The sequence below is a fragment of the Symphalangus syndactylus genome, chromosome 10 (assembly GCF_028878055.3).
Source record: "Symphalangus syndactylus isolate Jambi chromosome 10, NHGRI_mSymSyn1-v2.1_pri, whole genome shotgun sequence".
NCBI lineage: Eukaryota > Metazoa > Chordata > Mammalia > Primates > Hylobatidae > Symphalangus > Symphalangus syndactylus.
Genome location: NC_072432.2, coordinates 111,853,074 through 111,867,518, shown reverse-complemented (window position 1 = coordinate 111,867,518; position 14,445 = coordinate 111,853,074). Strand labels below are relative to the sequence as shown.

The window sequence follows — 14,445 nt, the reverse complement described above, 5'->3', positions numbered from 1 at the left end:
TTATCCCTTGATTCTTTGTTGTCCATTTATTCTTCTACACAAAGTAATCTAAAAAGCCTCTTGCCAATTTTGGAATACAAGAGATACACAAAAACTGGTGTTAGTTAAAAAACCTTTAATTGCAAGTAGCAGAAACTGATTAAATGCAAGCAAATCAACAAAATTTTTTTCTGAGGCTACAGTGATGATATCCCATAGAGTTCTGCAGCCTTACAAAGACACAAAGAAGGGGAATTAGAAACTCATCACAACACTCCACCTCTCTCATCACTGCGCTCCTCATGATCTCTCTTGTTATCTCTTTCTCTCTCTCTCTGTCTCTGTCTCTCTCTCTTCAGACCTTCTCTCCTTGCTTCTCAGTTTACAAGGCAGGAAATGGATGCCCCAACTACCATCCCCCAACCAGCTAACACATACAAGTTCCACACACTGAGACTAAATTCCAATTCTGTCTTGGGTTGGTTGCTACCTATGATACAATGAATATGGATACATATAGGTCATCTAGAAGTCAGGGGCCCATATGAAGGATAGAAGGTAATTCTGTGTGGGGACAGTTATGAATTTAGTTTCAATCATACGCTTTCTAGGGTCTCCTCCTATCTCAAATCCTCTCTTCCTGATCAGAGATATCTCACAACAAATCACATAAAATGTAGCCTTACAGCAAGGAACTATAATGGTCCACATCTTGTTCTTTCTTAGAAGCAAAATAAAATAGATGGACAGGATCTGGTCTCAGCACAAGGTCAGCCCAAGTCATGATTATCAAATGGATGAAAAGTATCTGATGCTCCTTAATTTCTTTCCAAGCCCTTACATCCCAGCTGGATCTATGTGCTTACCCCCATTCTTTTCAATGAGTAGGGTTTCTATTATTAGTCATTTGTAGCCAGTATGTATGGGCTAAGTTGATCTGTCCCTGTTCCATGGGAAAAGATGACCACATTAAGCCTAAAGACACCCATTTGAATGACAGAACATTAATTTCATCTACCCTGAAGGGATCTCCCTTTACTGAGGCATTGGATATGTGAGTTATTTCTTGTGCTAGGACTTTGGTAACTCACATTTGAACAGTAAAGCAAATCAAAATGGACAAAGTATGATCAGGAGTCCTGATCTCAAAGGCAGACGTATTCTCAGATATATTTTTTGGTACTTTATGACCTATATGCCACTATCAGGAGATTTTTCTGTTTTTAAATATTTAAAAGGGGTGAAAAAGTTCATTTCAGCTTCAGCGACAGGCAAACCCCATGGTACCCTTCCACAGTCTGAACAGAATTTTCTTTCTGAAAAGATTCATCTTCCAAAGGTTGAAGGTGGAAGTATAAGGGGTTGAGGGTGGGGGTGAGCTTGATCACAACCTAGTAAACCTTGACCTTCCTTACAAATTCTGTCATCTATTGCTCAAGGAGCTTCTCATCTGCCCAGGTGTTCTCTACGGGCAGCCATTTTTGGCAGGGAAGAGGGGTGTGTGATGTGGGGTATGTGTGTGTGTGTGTGTGTGTGTGTGTGTGTGTGTCTGTGTGATGTTTTTTGATTAAGCTACAAACTTCTCTGCTGGAAATTTTATAAGCTCTTCCTGGATTTGTTTTGTGCACTTGAAGAAATAATTACCAATAAGCATCTGGTCTCTTGAAGCTAAAGTTGCTTACAAAGACTCCCACTGGAAATCTGAGGTCAGTTTCAAATGAGTCTCCTTGTGAGTCCAGTAAGTACAACTTTAAGCTTTCAGCCGAGGTGTGGCTCTTTGTTCTTTAAGACAGGGATGAGTTAGTGCTAGTGAAAGTCAATCGGGCAGATAAGCTAGTGCCAGTGAAATCCAATAGGACAGGAAACAGCAATTTGTTCCCGCACCTTTTCTCCCTCTGGGAATTCACACTGAGAAGGGAGGTCACTCTACACTGAGCCACCTTGTGGCACGTGTGGAGAACAACAGCCAGAGGCAAAAGCCATTTTATTCTTGGCTGACAAAAACAGTATTTTAAGGACACTCTCTGGGAAGGGTGTGGTGGTGATTCTGTGAGACACCTCAAGAGAATAAGCAATTGTACAGCACAACTTGCTTCTGCTACTCCGTTTGTCTTCTATAACTGAACTCTTCAGAGAGATGATATTATTGTAGTGATTAAGAGAGAAAGCTTTGGAGAGCAACAGAAATGAGTCAAATCCTGACTAGTCAAATCCTGACTTTCTTTCTATCATATAAATTTAGCCTTATACTGGATACATAACCTTAAAAAAATTATTCAGCCTCTTGAGTCTCTGAAAAATGAAAATGGTAATGGTACCCAACTCTTAGATTTGTTGTGAGAACTAAATGAGATAATGTATAAGAAGAAATTGGCATAATGTCTGGCATGAAGAATGGACTCAAAAAAATTTTTAAGTAGGTAACAAGTAAACATTGTTGTCAAACTTCTTTGGGAATTTCTTACAATTTCTTCTCTGAAGTTAGAGTCATGCTTTTTTGTATGGTTAAGGAGCTGATGGTAGATTGTCTTTCAAGAAAAGGGACAGAATCCTTTTTAAAATGCTATTAAGTCAGTGTACTAGTTGTATGATTGTTAACTTAGTCGAGTAGAAGCTATTTCTAGCTTCTCACCATTTGTGAAGATGATGCCCGCTTTGTGTCAAGGTAGGCTTTGAAAACTCCCCTTTTTCTTTGTCTTCACTCAGCCATTTTTGGCCAAGCTAGGTATCTTAAAGCATTAGGAAATGTTAGCCAGAGAAAACAGATCTGTTGAACAGTTTCAGGCACCTAACGCCATGTCCATTCAGATGAATATTGTTAGTCACTCCAGATCACACAGAATGACTGCATCTAAAGCCCAGCTAACCCACAACTAGTGAGTCAAATATTCCCTTCCCATTTCCTCTCTCTTACTTATTTCTTTTTATTTTAACTGTGAGTGAGTAATTTTAAAGTACTGATCTTCTGGATATATCTGAAAACTTTGACCCTACTGCAAACCCTTTGACTCTGCAATGGACAATCTGTTGAAGACAAAAAAATACAATGGACAATCTGTTGAAGAAAAAAAAAGTTAAAGAAAAATATTATCCAAACACAGTAATAGGCTTCAATATTGAGTGATTCCCCCACCACTCTCTGGACAGTATCTCAATTACAAAAGTTAAGTAAACAGAATTATGTAGGTGAGGGGGTTGAAATCTCATGTCATTATTGGAAGTCATCAGATACTCAAGGAGATACTTCTCAACATACTTATCCAGTTAACTCACTGAAAGAAGATCTTAGGAAGATAGATTCAGTCATTACAGTAGCCAAAGTCTCAGGTAATGGGGTAAGGTTACTACTTTTCTCATCCACTTGGAATATAATTCAGATGGCATAGAAACCAGAGTCAAGGAATAAAATGAATAACCCAGTGTAAGGACCTCAATATTTCAAGTCTTAATGACAGAACATGTTATTTTGCCCTCTTCCTACAATATATTCCCTCTTATTTCAATATAATATAGGTAATAGGAGTGAGGGAGAAGGTCAGTTGGTTTTCCATCTCTATTAAGGTGTTCAATGTGTTTTTTAATTGTATTTAATCTTGAGAGATACTACATGAATGGGAATTATGCTTAATATCATAGGAGTTTACCATTGTGTAGTATTTCACAGTTGAAAAATCTTTTTTAAGTAGGTTGCTTGGTTTGATCTTCACAACAATAAAATGTGTTTCATAAGTTCTTATTAGAATTTGCACTTGATAAATGAGATTCCAAAAGATTAAGTGACTTATTCAAGTATATTCTGCTAGTAAATGTTTATACTTGATAAGTTTGTGGTGTTAGGGGCTTAAATGTAATGCCAAGGAAATTAATGGAACTTCCTTTCCTGAAAATCTCTTTAGAAACCAACAATTCTCTTCTAACTCAAGGGTTTAAGTGTTTTTATATGTGGTCCTGACTAAAGACAAGCAAAGAGACCAGAAGGCCTCATACGTATTCTGCTAGCCCTGTAATTGGGACCATTTCTTTCTCTCTAAATGGAAGCACAGTGATGATAATAATTAAGCTTTAGGCTTTCATATTTCCTTTTATCTGAGTTCTTCAGCTGGACAGGAAGGACCCACTCACTCTGCATGATATGGCTCTTTTCAAACTGGTCCATGTCCATTAACCATCTAGACTTCCATTAACCATCTAGACTTTGTTTTTTGGTAATAGCAAACAACTTCTGTAAACCTCAGGAATTTGAACCCCAAATGTGTGGTCAAATCTACTTTTTACAGAGGAAGGTATCATAGCTTTACAAAACTTTCTGAATAAAGTTTGTGCTCTTACACATAATAATGAAGTTAAGGAACCATCAAAGTAACTAGTCAGCAACATCTGCAAGTTTAGTAGGAAGAGTCTGAAGGCAGAGTGCAGATAGAAATGTGAATACTCCACTCTATCCCGCCTCCTCCCAGCATTCCACCTGCAATAGACTGTATTCATATCTCCCAGAGGAAATATGCTATTACTGATAATATGATCACTGAAACACTGGGAGTGGTTGGATACAGAGCTCTGGCAGTGGGTTAATAAAAGGCCTAATGAAGAACAAAAAATTCTGCCAGTGGATGTAAAAAAATATTGCCCTCGGGAAATTATAAATCAGACACCATGGTGTGAAGTTAAATATAAATATATATATGTATAAAATATATATATAATATATATAATATATATTATATATATAAAATATATATATTATATATAATATATATAATATATATAAAATATATATAAAATATATATATTATATATATAAAATATATATAATATATATATAAAATATATATATATATATAAATACACACACACACACACACACACACACACACACACAGCATTGCCTTGCTGATAAATGCTGGAGTGGGCAGACTGGTGACGAAACACAGAAGTCACTGGATGCCCTTGAAGTTTCAGTCCACCTCAGCATGATGCAGTTAAACGCCTCAGCTGTGCAAAGCCAAAACCACACTTTCTCAGCCTTGTCAGATCACACTGCACTGTGTGGTAGAAACAGGATGACTGATCCACAAATTAGTTGTACTTCCCAGAGCCTTACTTGCCGTTTCCCTTTTTATTTTTATCTTTTTTTATTTGTTTATTTGCTCAATTTTACAGCACTAATCTCAATAGACTCTTAAATACTGCTTCTGGATGCAGACCTGTATTTAGGGTTTTCTTAATGTATCCACATTGAACTTGTCTGGTGGGCAGCCTCAACAATTCCATCCACCAACATAGGAAATGTGATGAATAAAGCAGGCCAAAGGCCCTAACAGTAATACCTTACCTTTTAGCTAAATTACCAGTGGTCTAGGAAAGAAAGAGTTGACCTTTCTAACACTAGAAACAATCACACACCTTGACACAAGAACATGGTGGATGCCTGATTAATACTGAGGAGCCATGGTTCACCTCCTTGGTTTTCCACCTTCACTGAGTCACTGGGGTCCTGCGGCCTTGCTCCTTTAAACCATTGCTTTCTAACACACCGTTTTTTCCCCAGAGGGTACTTCTGCCAGCTTTTCACCTGGTTGATTGTGTACCAACTGTTGACTTTACATGTGAGATAGGCATGGCCCCAGGGGATTTGGAGGAAAGATGGCCAAGGAGTACAGTGAGGTCAATGTCAAGGAGAACCCCTCCACCCCACCAATGAAGCCTGCTTCACATGTTATCTGCTGAAGCTGGTATCTTTCAATGTACCCTTGAAAGAAATGAGGAGAGGCTGAAATGTTTCGGGGACTCCTCTTCAGTGTTAGGGTGTGGGAATAAATTGGGATATCTAGGGAATTCCTTTCCATTTTCAGGGATACTAAAAAGGCAATTCCAGAAATGTGGGGAAGGTCCACTAGAAAACCATCAGATTCCTTAAATAAATTGAACCACAAACCTCCAATAGATAGGACAATGAAACATCTCTACTTGTAATAAGCATCTGGACATTTATCTTAAATTCTCTTCCCTGAGATTTACATTTTCCTGGAAATCTCTGAAATATTATCATAGTTACCACCACCCTGGTTTCAAAGGGTCTATTGTATTTGTATTTCTTTTTTTTACTGAGGTGATGAAAGAATATGTAAACCAAACTTTACCAAGGATTCCGGGATGAGAAAAAATTAGAAAAATAGACAATAAAAATAATATACAGTTTGCGAATCTGAATCACACATGGCAGCTTTGTAAAGCTGTCTGATGGAGCATTGATTCCCATATGGCAGAGCAAATCCCTGATGGACTTTTCACTGTTGCACAGTGCAGCAAAATGGAAAAAAAAAGATACAGTGAGATTTTTATACTCAATTATAGCATATATTGTAAATTATACTTATTTATTCTAAGATTATATCCTCACTTTTATTATCATAAATACTCCTCTCTTTTAATAGTAGATTATATTTTCTCTTTTGATATCTTTATTTGGTAAAATACAAAGTTAGTCATTTTGTGTTACTCTTCCACTTTTAAAATTTTACTCATCCCAGAAATCCAAAAGTCTGGGAACCACCACAACAAACTGGTGAAGCCCTTCCTGTTTCCATTCTGCCTTAACCTTTCCTCCAGAGGCTACCTTTCCTCTGTCACTATGGAGTCCATGACCTCAAGCATATCCAGAGTTCTTGAAGTACTAGCCCAAAATAACAAAGTTTCCCTTCAAAAATATAGGAGTTCCCTTTAACTCTAACATCAAACTATCAAGTTGAAACTTTTATTCTGAGGACGGTCCTTTTAATCTAGCTTTGAGAGAAAATCAGTTTCTGGGAGGTGCTGCTAACGTGATATCTATCAAAATTAGAAAAAAATGGCACAGTGGCTCTCTACTGCTTTGCACTGCTATCCTAGTAGGCAAGCCAAAGCCCCCTTTCTCTTCTGTGTACATTTATGTACATTTAATAATAGTATTGTAATTATTTAATAATTATTATTATTACAATAATAGTATTGGAATTATCAGATGGTGCTTTGCAATGCTGCCAAATATATGGCCCACAGACTTATTCGTAGAATAAATCCCTTGATGGAATCCGACTATTTAGTCATTTATTTGATGAATATAAACTTATAATTAACTTTATTCAATACCAAATGAGCAACTCAACCAAGTTAGTTGATCTAATATTTAATAACTCAATAGGTTATTTGTAAATAGTTCTTGATTACATATATAAATGAAAGTTTATTAAATGACACATTGTCTACCCCTGAGAATTAAAAAAAGAATTTGTGTTTTGAGAATCATTTTCTGCCCAAAGGAGACCCCTCATGTGTAACAGTAGGACCACAAACCGTTCTTTCTGAGCACTTTGGGAGCCCCACACTGCAGATGAATGAGCCATGCCTGTAGAACAGAATACTGGTTTGCTAAATTCTTTCTGGATGTATTTTCTTTTGTTATTCCTGAGTTTTTAGGTAAGTTTGTTTACATGTTCCCACTGTGCTGAGAGATCTTAAAGAAGAGCCTAAGTCTACATCTGAATTAAGAGTACTGAGAGATAAGTCCACCACATCTGAACTAGAAGTTAGAGAAGAGAAGGAACAGAGGCTTCTGTGTGGCATATGGTTACTGGGAGGTCTCCCAAAGGAAATAAATATGCATCTTGGGAATGGAGAGAAGTTTACAGGCACAACCACCTCTCTCCCATTTGGAGAATTTTAAAGAATTGGGTATTATTTTATTAAAGATATCACCAGATGCCGTTAGATGGTCAATAAAGATAAGGTCAGAAAATGAATCTTTGAAATTGGTACCATGAAGGTTGTTGATGGTCTTACAAAAGCAGTTTTTGTGAAGTGGCAGGAGTAGATGCCATTTTAGAACTTGTTGGAGAGTGAATTCAGTAAAAATGTAAAAGTAGCTTTTGCAAGCCACTCTTGGGAAGCCAGGCTGTGAAAAGGTGGGGACCATGGAGTAATAGCAGGAGTTCCAGAGTCAAGGAAGTGTGGAGATGGGAGATAATAAAGCACCTTTGTGTTATGGGAAAGATCATTTAGGAAGATAAAGATTGAGGATGCAGTGGGGAGAGAGAATGAGCAACTGAGCAAAGACTTTAAGAAAGTGAGAAGTGATAAGGGATGAGATCTGGAGTATGTGTGTAAGTACCAACATTTGGAAGAGGAAGGGATATTGCCTTCATTTTAACAGTAAGAAAGAAAGGCCAGGAGCGGTGGCTCACACCTGTAATCCCAGCACTTTGGGAGGCCGAGGCGGGTGGATCATGAGGTCAGGAGATCGAGACCATCCTGGCTAACACGGTGAAACCCCGTCTCTACTAAAAAATACAAAAAAAAATTAGCCAGGCGTGGTGGTGGGTGCCTGTAGTCCCAGCTACTAGGGAGGCTGGGGAAGAAGAATGGTGTGAACCCGGGAGGTGGAGCTTGCAGTGAGCCAAGATTGTGCCACTGCACTCCAGCCTGGGCGACAGAGCGAGACTCCGTCTCAAAAAAAAAAAAAAAAAAAAAAAAAAGTAAGAAAGAAAGAGATAAGTACTAATGCAGACAGCTTTGGATCACCAATTTTGGTGATGAAGAAAATAACAAAGTCTCCATCTTGTAGTTTCTATGCTCATGATGACACTAAGTTATTAGCTAAAATGAGAGGGAAAGAAATAAGAGTAAAACGAATTTTAAAATACTGAATAATTTTTTTAATGTAGAATTATGGAATCATGTTCAGATGCCATTTGAGGTCTGATGTTTTGATTTATTCCTCAGCTGTGAGGCATAAGCTATATCTGCTCCCTTCCTCATAAGCAGATATGGAAAGGGCAAGAAAAGTCAAACCAAGGTTAGAATTTTACGAAGTTTATACAGCAGAAGGAGACAGGGCAAGAGCATTTGAATATTTGGAAGGGAGAAATTAAGTTAATGAATCATGAAATCTAAGCTAGAAAGGAAGGAAAGTGATAAGATAAATGAGTTGAAGGATTATGAGTAAGAAACAGGATCAATGGATTTACTGCCATGAAGTAGGAAGTACCAGAATTATGGGAAGTTGTAGTTGGAGAGAAGAATATATGCATTTGAGATTTTGGAGTGGGTGGAGATGGAAAGGTCACTGCAAAGAGAAGAAGCTGACAAGCCAGGTTCCCAAGAATGATGACAGGAAATAAAGGAAATAAAGATACTGAGGCCAAGCCAGGTGTGGTGGCTCATGCCTGTAATCCCAGCACTTTGGGAGGCCTAGGCAGGCAGATCATCTGAGGTCAGGAGTTCGAGATGAGCCTGGCCAACATGGTGAAACCCCACCTCTACTGAAAATACAAAAATTAGCTAGGCGTGGTGGCGTGCACCTGTAATTCCAGCTACTTAGGAGGCTGAGGCAGAAGAATTGCTTGAACCCGGGAGGCAGAGGTTGCAGTGAGCTGAGACCGTGCCACTGCAATCCAGCCTGGGTGACAGATTGAGACTCCATCTCAAAACCAAGACTCTATCTCAAAAAAAAAAAAAAAAAGTGCTGAGGCCAAAAGTTAGTGAAAGATGGAAAGTGGCTAGGAAAAGATCTATAAATGATCACCATGGGAAAAAGATGATGATCTATCTAGAAGGATTGAGCCTCAAAGATGCTGTGTAGGAGGAAGAAGGGAAACTTTGATTTAAAGATAGCATAGTGTAGAGGGGGACACGATGTCTCCTCCTGGTTGTGAAGGGTAGAATGTGCTAAGAAAAAGAGAGAGCAAGAGGGTTGCTGAGTAATGAGGTCCTCAGAGGACATCCAGGTTTTAGTCCAAGTGGTTATGTTAACATTTTATTGGAGAATATGAGGGTGTAGTGCTGTTTATCTCCCAAAAGAGAGGTCAAGATTTGAAAATGAGGGAAGTGGATGGCTGTGCCAAAGTTGTCCAGGGATAAGAGTTCAAAGAATCGAGAACGAGAAAAGAACAAGTAGAATTGTGAGGTATGATGGAATTATTCCTAGGTACTGCATTTTCTATAAACACAGCCACCATCATGTCTATTATTGAGTATCCACAATGTATGAGGCATGTATTGTATATGCATTATCTCATTTAAACTTCACAACAAACTGTGAGGAAAGTTGCCTCATTGTCTATTTCACAAAGGATGAAATTCAGATTTAGAGAGACCATGTAACTTGCCCCAAAATATACCGATTTTAAATGACAGAGCTTAACCACTATTTTATATTGCCCATCACTTAGTAACAGATGTATTCCTGAATGAGTTGATCACAATCTGAATTTTTGTAAACCATGCAAGAGCTGCAATTCACAACGTTTCTGGGAATACTACTGTGAATCTTTTGTTAATGCAAAAATAACTGCCCCAAATGGACACCTCCTCAGTAATCTGTTTGCCCAATCTCAATATTGTTGAAGCATGATTAATTTTCATTGGAAGGTATAGTTACATGGTATTCTAGGTCAGAGATGATCAAAGCTTTTTACGGACAATAAGTTTTCTCTCTAACTAAGAAAAAAAAGAACTCAATAAGGTCAGTGGCAAAAGCAAGAATTACACCAAGGTATTATGACACTACTCACTATAAAACATTGCAATTCCTTACTCATTAGCAGAGTTTTATTTTTCATGGGATGTATTTCAAATGAGGATATGCTATAAGTAGAAAACAATACATACGGGTTCATTAGTCTTGCTCTTTTAAAGATAAATGCTGTATGTGGGATAAATGCTGTGAGCAAGAAATTATAAGCAGGTTCCCATATGCTAGATAGCTATTTCCACAGCTCCTATCATCATGGTTTCTGGGCACTTTGACAGATAGATGAGGCTAATTCAGGCAACGCAGTACATTCAGAGAGTAGGTGAAAATCCTCTTTCTCTTTTGCTCCCTGCCTCAAAAAAACAATAATTAATTGGAAAGCTAAAAGAATGAAAGATTTCCTAGAATAGAAAACTAACAGAAAAGCCATGCAGAAGAAGCAAGTTTTAATCTTTCGGTTACAAGTAATAATGTTGACTGTATTACCCTTTGATCAAGGTGTTTGGGAATCCATCCTAAGTAAATAATCCTCAATGTGGAAAACATTGTATGCTAATCATCACAGCATTAGATAGGGGAAAAATACAAGAGCAAACAAGAAAGAAAAGTGTTCAAAAGTAGGAGATAATTGTGAATAATTTATGATATATATTCTGTGAATATTGTGTACAGTTAAAATCACATAGTAAAAACTGTGCACAAATCATAAGAATTTCATTCTTTGGAAAAATCCTTAAAATATAATGTTAAATGAAGAAAGTAGACTACAATATTATATAAATAATGTGATTAAAACTGTAAAAAGAAAAATACAAAGCACAGAGAAAAAATTGGGTTTGAGTGTTGATACAGGAGTAATTTTTTTATTATTTTAATTTTTCTGTATTTTTTAAATTTCCTTTAAGAAAAATTTCTTATTTTTAAAAATAAATAATAACGTAGGAATTTGGAGATTTAAGAGCTTGAAATTCTACCAATAATCACATTTTTAAAATCCATTCATATGGATTTTTAATAAGTATCCCACTACTGGCAAACCCTGCAGTATTTTTAATAACATTTTAATCACATTTTCCCAGCTTTTACATATGTTAAAGTGCATTAAAATGTGGACAGTTTGATGAATTTCGACAATTGTACACACCTATGTAACTACACCACAATCAAGATAGAGGACATGTCTATCATTCCCAACAGTTTATTTAAGTGCCTTCCCAGTCAAATCTTCCCCCACTTCTTGAACAGGAAACAACTGATCTATTTTCTATTACTATGATTATTCACTGTTCCTGTTCTAGAATTTTATGTAAGTGGAATTGTACAGTTTGTATTCTTTTCTCTCTGGCCCCATTCACTGGGCATCATGTTTTGAGGTCAATTCACCTTGTTGCGTATATCAATAGTTTGTTCCTTTGTTCTGCTGTGTATGCATATGCCACATTGCGTGTGTGTACCACATATATTGATCTATTCACTTGTTAATGGTCTTTAAGGTTGTTTTCATTTGGAAAGATGTTTTGGACATTTGTGTTCAAATCTTTCTATGGATATATGTTTTCATTTCTTTTTTTTGATTTTATTTTTCCATAAGTTATTGGGGTACAGGTGGTATTTGGCTACCTGAGTAAGTTCTTTAGTGGTGATTTGTGAGATCCTGGTGCACCCATTACCCAAGCAGTGTACACTGCACCATATATGTTGTATTTTATCCCTTGCCCCCTCCCCCACCCACCCACTCTTTCCTCCAAGTCCCCAAAGTCCATTGTATCATTCTTATGCCTTTGCATCCTCTTGGGTCCAAGAGGTATGCCTGGCGTCCTACCAGGGAAATTCCTATGCTGTATGGTAAGTGCATATTTAACTTAAGGTTTAAATTAAAAAAAAACTTCCATGTAGTTTTTTTAAGTGGTTTTAACCATAAAGCTTACAAGTGAAAATCTTTTCAACCTTAGAATAGGCGAAAATTTTTTACAGGGGATGCAAAAAGCACAAGCCATAAAAGAAAAAAAAATATATATATAGGACATCATCAAAGTTAAAAATTTCTGTCCTTCTAAAGACAGCACTAAGGAAACAAAAGACAAGCAGCAGACTGGGAGAAAATATTTACAATATATATATGTGAAAAAGAATTTGCATTTGAATACATAAATAACTTTTACTAGTCAATGATAAGAACTCAAACAGCCAATGGAAACATAGGCAAAAGACTTGAACAGATATTTCTTCAAAGAAGATAAACACATGGCAAAAAAAGCATCTGAATAAATCCTCAATATCATTGGTCATCAGGGAAATGCAAATTAGAACAATGATGAAATGCCACTACACTTCTACGAAAATGTCTACAGTTATAAAGATTGATAATACCAAATGCTGGTGAGTATGTGAAGCAACTGGAACTCTCAGACAGTGTGTATTTTTAGTGGAATGATTCATCTCACATTGGTATCTTAAACAAGTGAAGAATTATTCCTTTAAGTCGGGGCCTGAGATTTAATTAATGTTCATATTTATTCCTTTTCTCATTATACCTTCAGATTTTGCTAATTTCCATGGCTGGATTATTGTATATAACCTAGCTAAATATCAAATGGTCTCTACATCAGGAAAGAAACAATTGTTATTGGCCTGGTAAGTTATTTTAAGATATCATCTCTATAACTACCAATTCATACATTCAATACCTCATTCTATCTTTGTTCTATTTTAATTTTCATAAATCATTTTGGAGCCATACTGTATCTCCTTCTTACCATGTAAATCTTGTAATGCCTTTGGCCAAAAGTAATAAAATTCAAATCAAACACAATTAGCAATTCATGAGTTATCTTTCAGTTTATACATCAATTCCAAAAGCTGACTCAATTTATAGACTCAATTAGAATGTCAACTGTGGTAGGTTGTGGAGTTTGAACTGTGACATTGGAAAAATTCAAATATAGTTTTATTTACTCTAGAACTTTAATTTCCTGTAATCCTCTCACAATCTATAAGACAGCGCAATGATCTCTTTGAAGTGAAAACAGAATCACTCCTGAATTTTACTTCCCTACAAGTCTTATTTGCTCTATTTTTATGTTACTGTGATTTTCCAAACCTAAAATAATGATTTAAAGTACAACTGCAAGGAAAACAATTTAATATGTATTTTTTATATTCCAGAATAATTAAATTCCCACAATATTTTAATGATTTGGGAGATAATTAAACATAACATGTGATATCTAAGTTCAGCTATCACATGCATTCTGTGGTTTCCTAAATTTTCTGTGGATTTTGCTCTATATGAACTTACTGTCTCATTTTCAGTACCAATATTGATGGGCTCCACGTCATTGTTCAGTCCTTCCCAAATGTATTTAAAATGTAGTCACACATAGATTAAATCATATGTCAGAATTGTTTGTGGTACATCCTGTACATTCCTAAAGAAAGATATTTAATTAATTAAGAAAAAATAGTAGCATTCTGTAGGAAAAGCAAAAAATGCAAGATCAAAACTCCAGCTAAACTCTTTAAGCCATTATGAGTGACCTCTAAACCACAAACAATGTTAAATTCTTGGGAAAACTTTTCTTAACTGGCACTCACGATGCATATTAACTTAGAAGTACAACCCTGCCAAAAATATAAACCACTCAGTGTTTATATATATGAAAAGAAAATTAGCACATGAGCAAAAGGAAAAACACATCTTTGGTGTCAACCTTTCTGTGAACTTCTCTATTGTGATTACAGTTGTGTTTGCTGGGTTTTGCAGAGGTGTGACGGACAGGGAGAAATGTACACCTGGAGGGAATTGTGCAGCTGTCAATAGTTGCACACCGGAACTATGGTAGGTATAATTTTGTTCATTGTTTGTATTTCCTGATTCACAGAGCCCCTTAAAGTCACTGCAAAGGGAGCAAGTCTTACAGAGGTTCCCAACCCTGTCTGCCTATGAGACTCACTAGAGT

General features: G+C 36.6%; 1 long non-coding RNA gene across 1 annotated transcript in view; it reads right to left on the bottom strand.

The window, feature by feature from the left end:
- Positions 1–14,445, bottom strand: part of LOC129491358 (uncharacterized) — a 175,194-nt gene that overhangs the window by 64,211 nt on the left and 96,538 nt on the right. The window contains exon 9 of the long non-coding RNA XR_010114122.1: positions 13,785–13,914. This is a non-coding gene — a long non-coding RNA (uncharacterized lncRNA). The remainder of the gene's footprint in view (positions 1–13,784; positions 13,915–14,445) is intronic.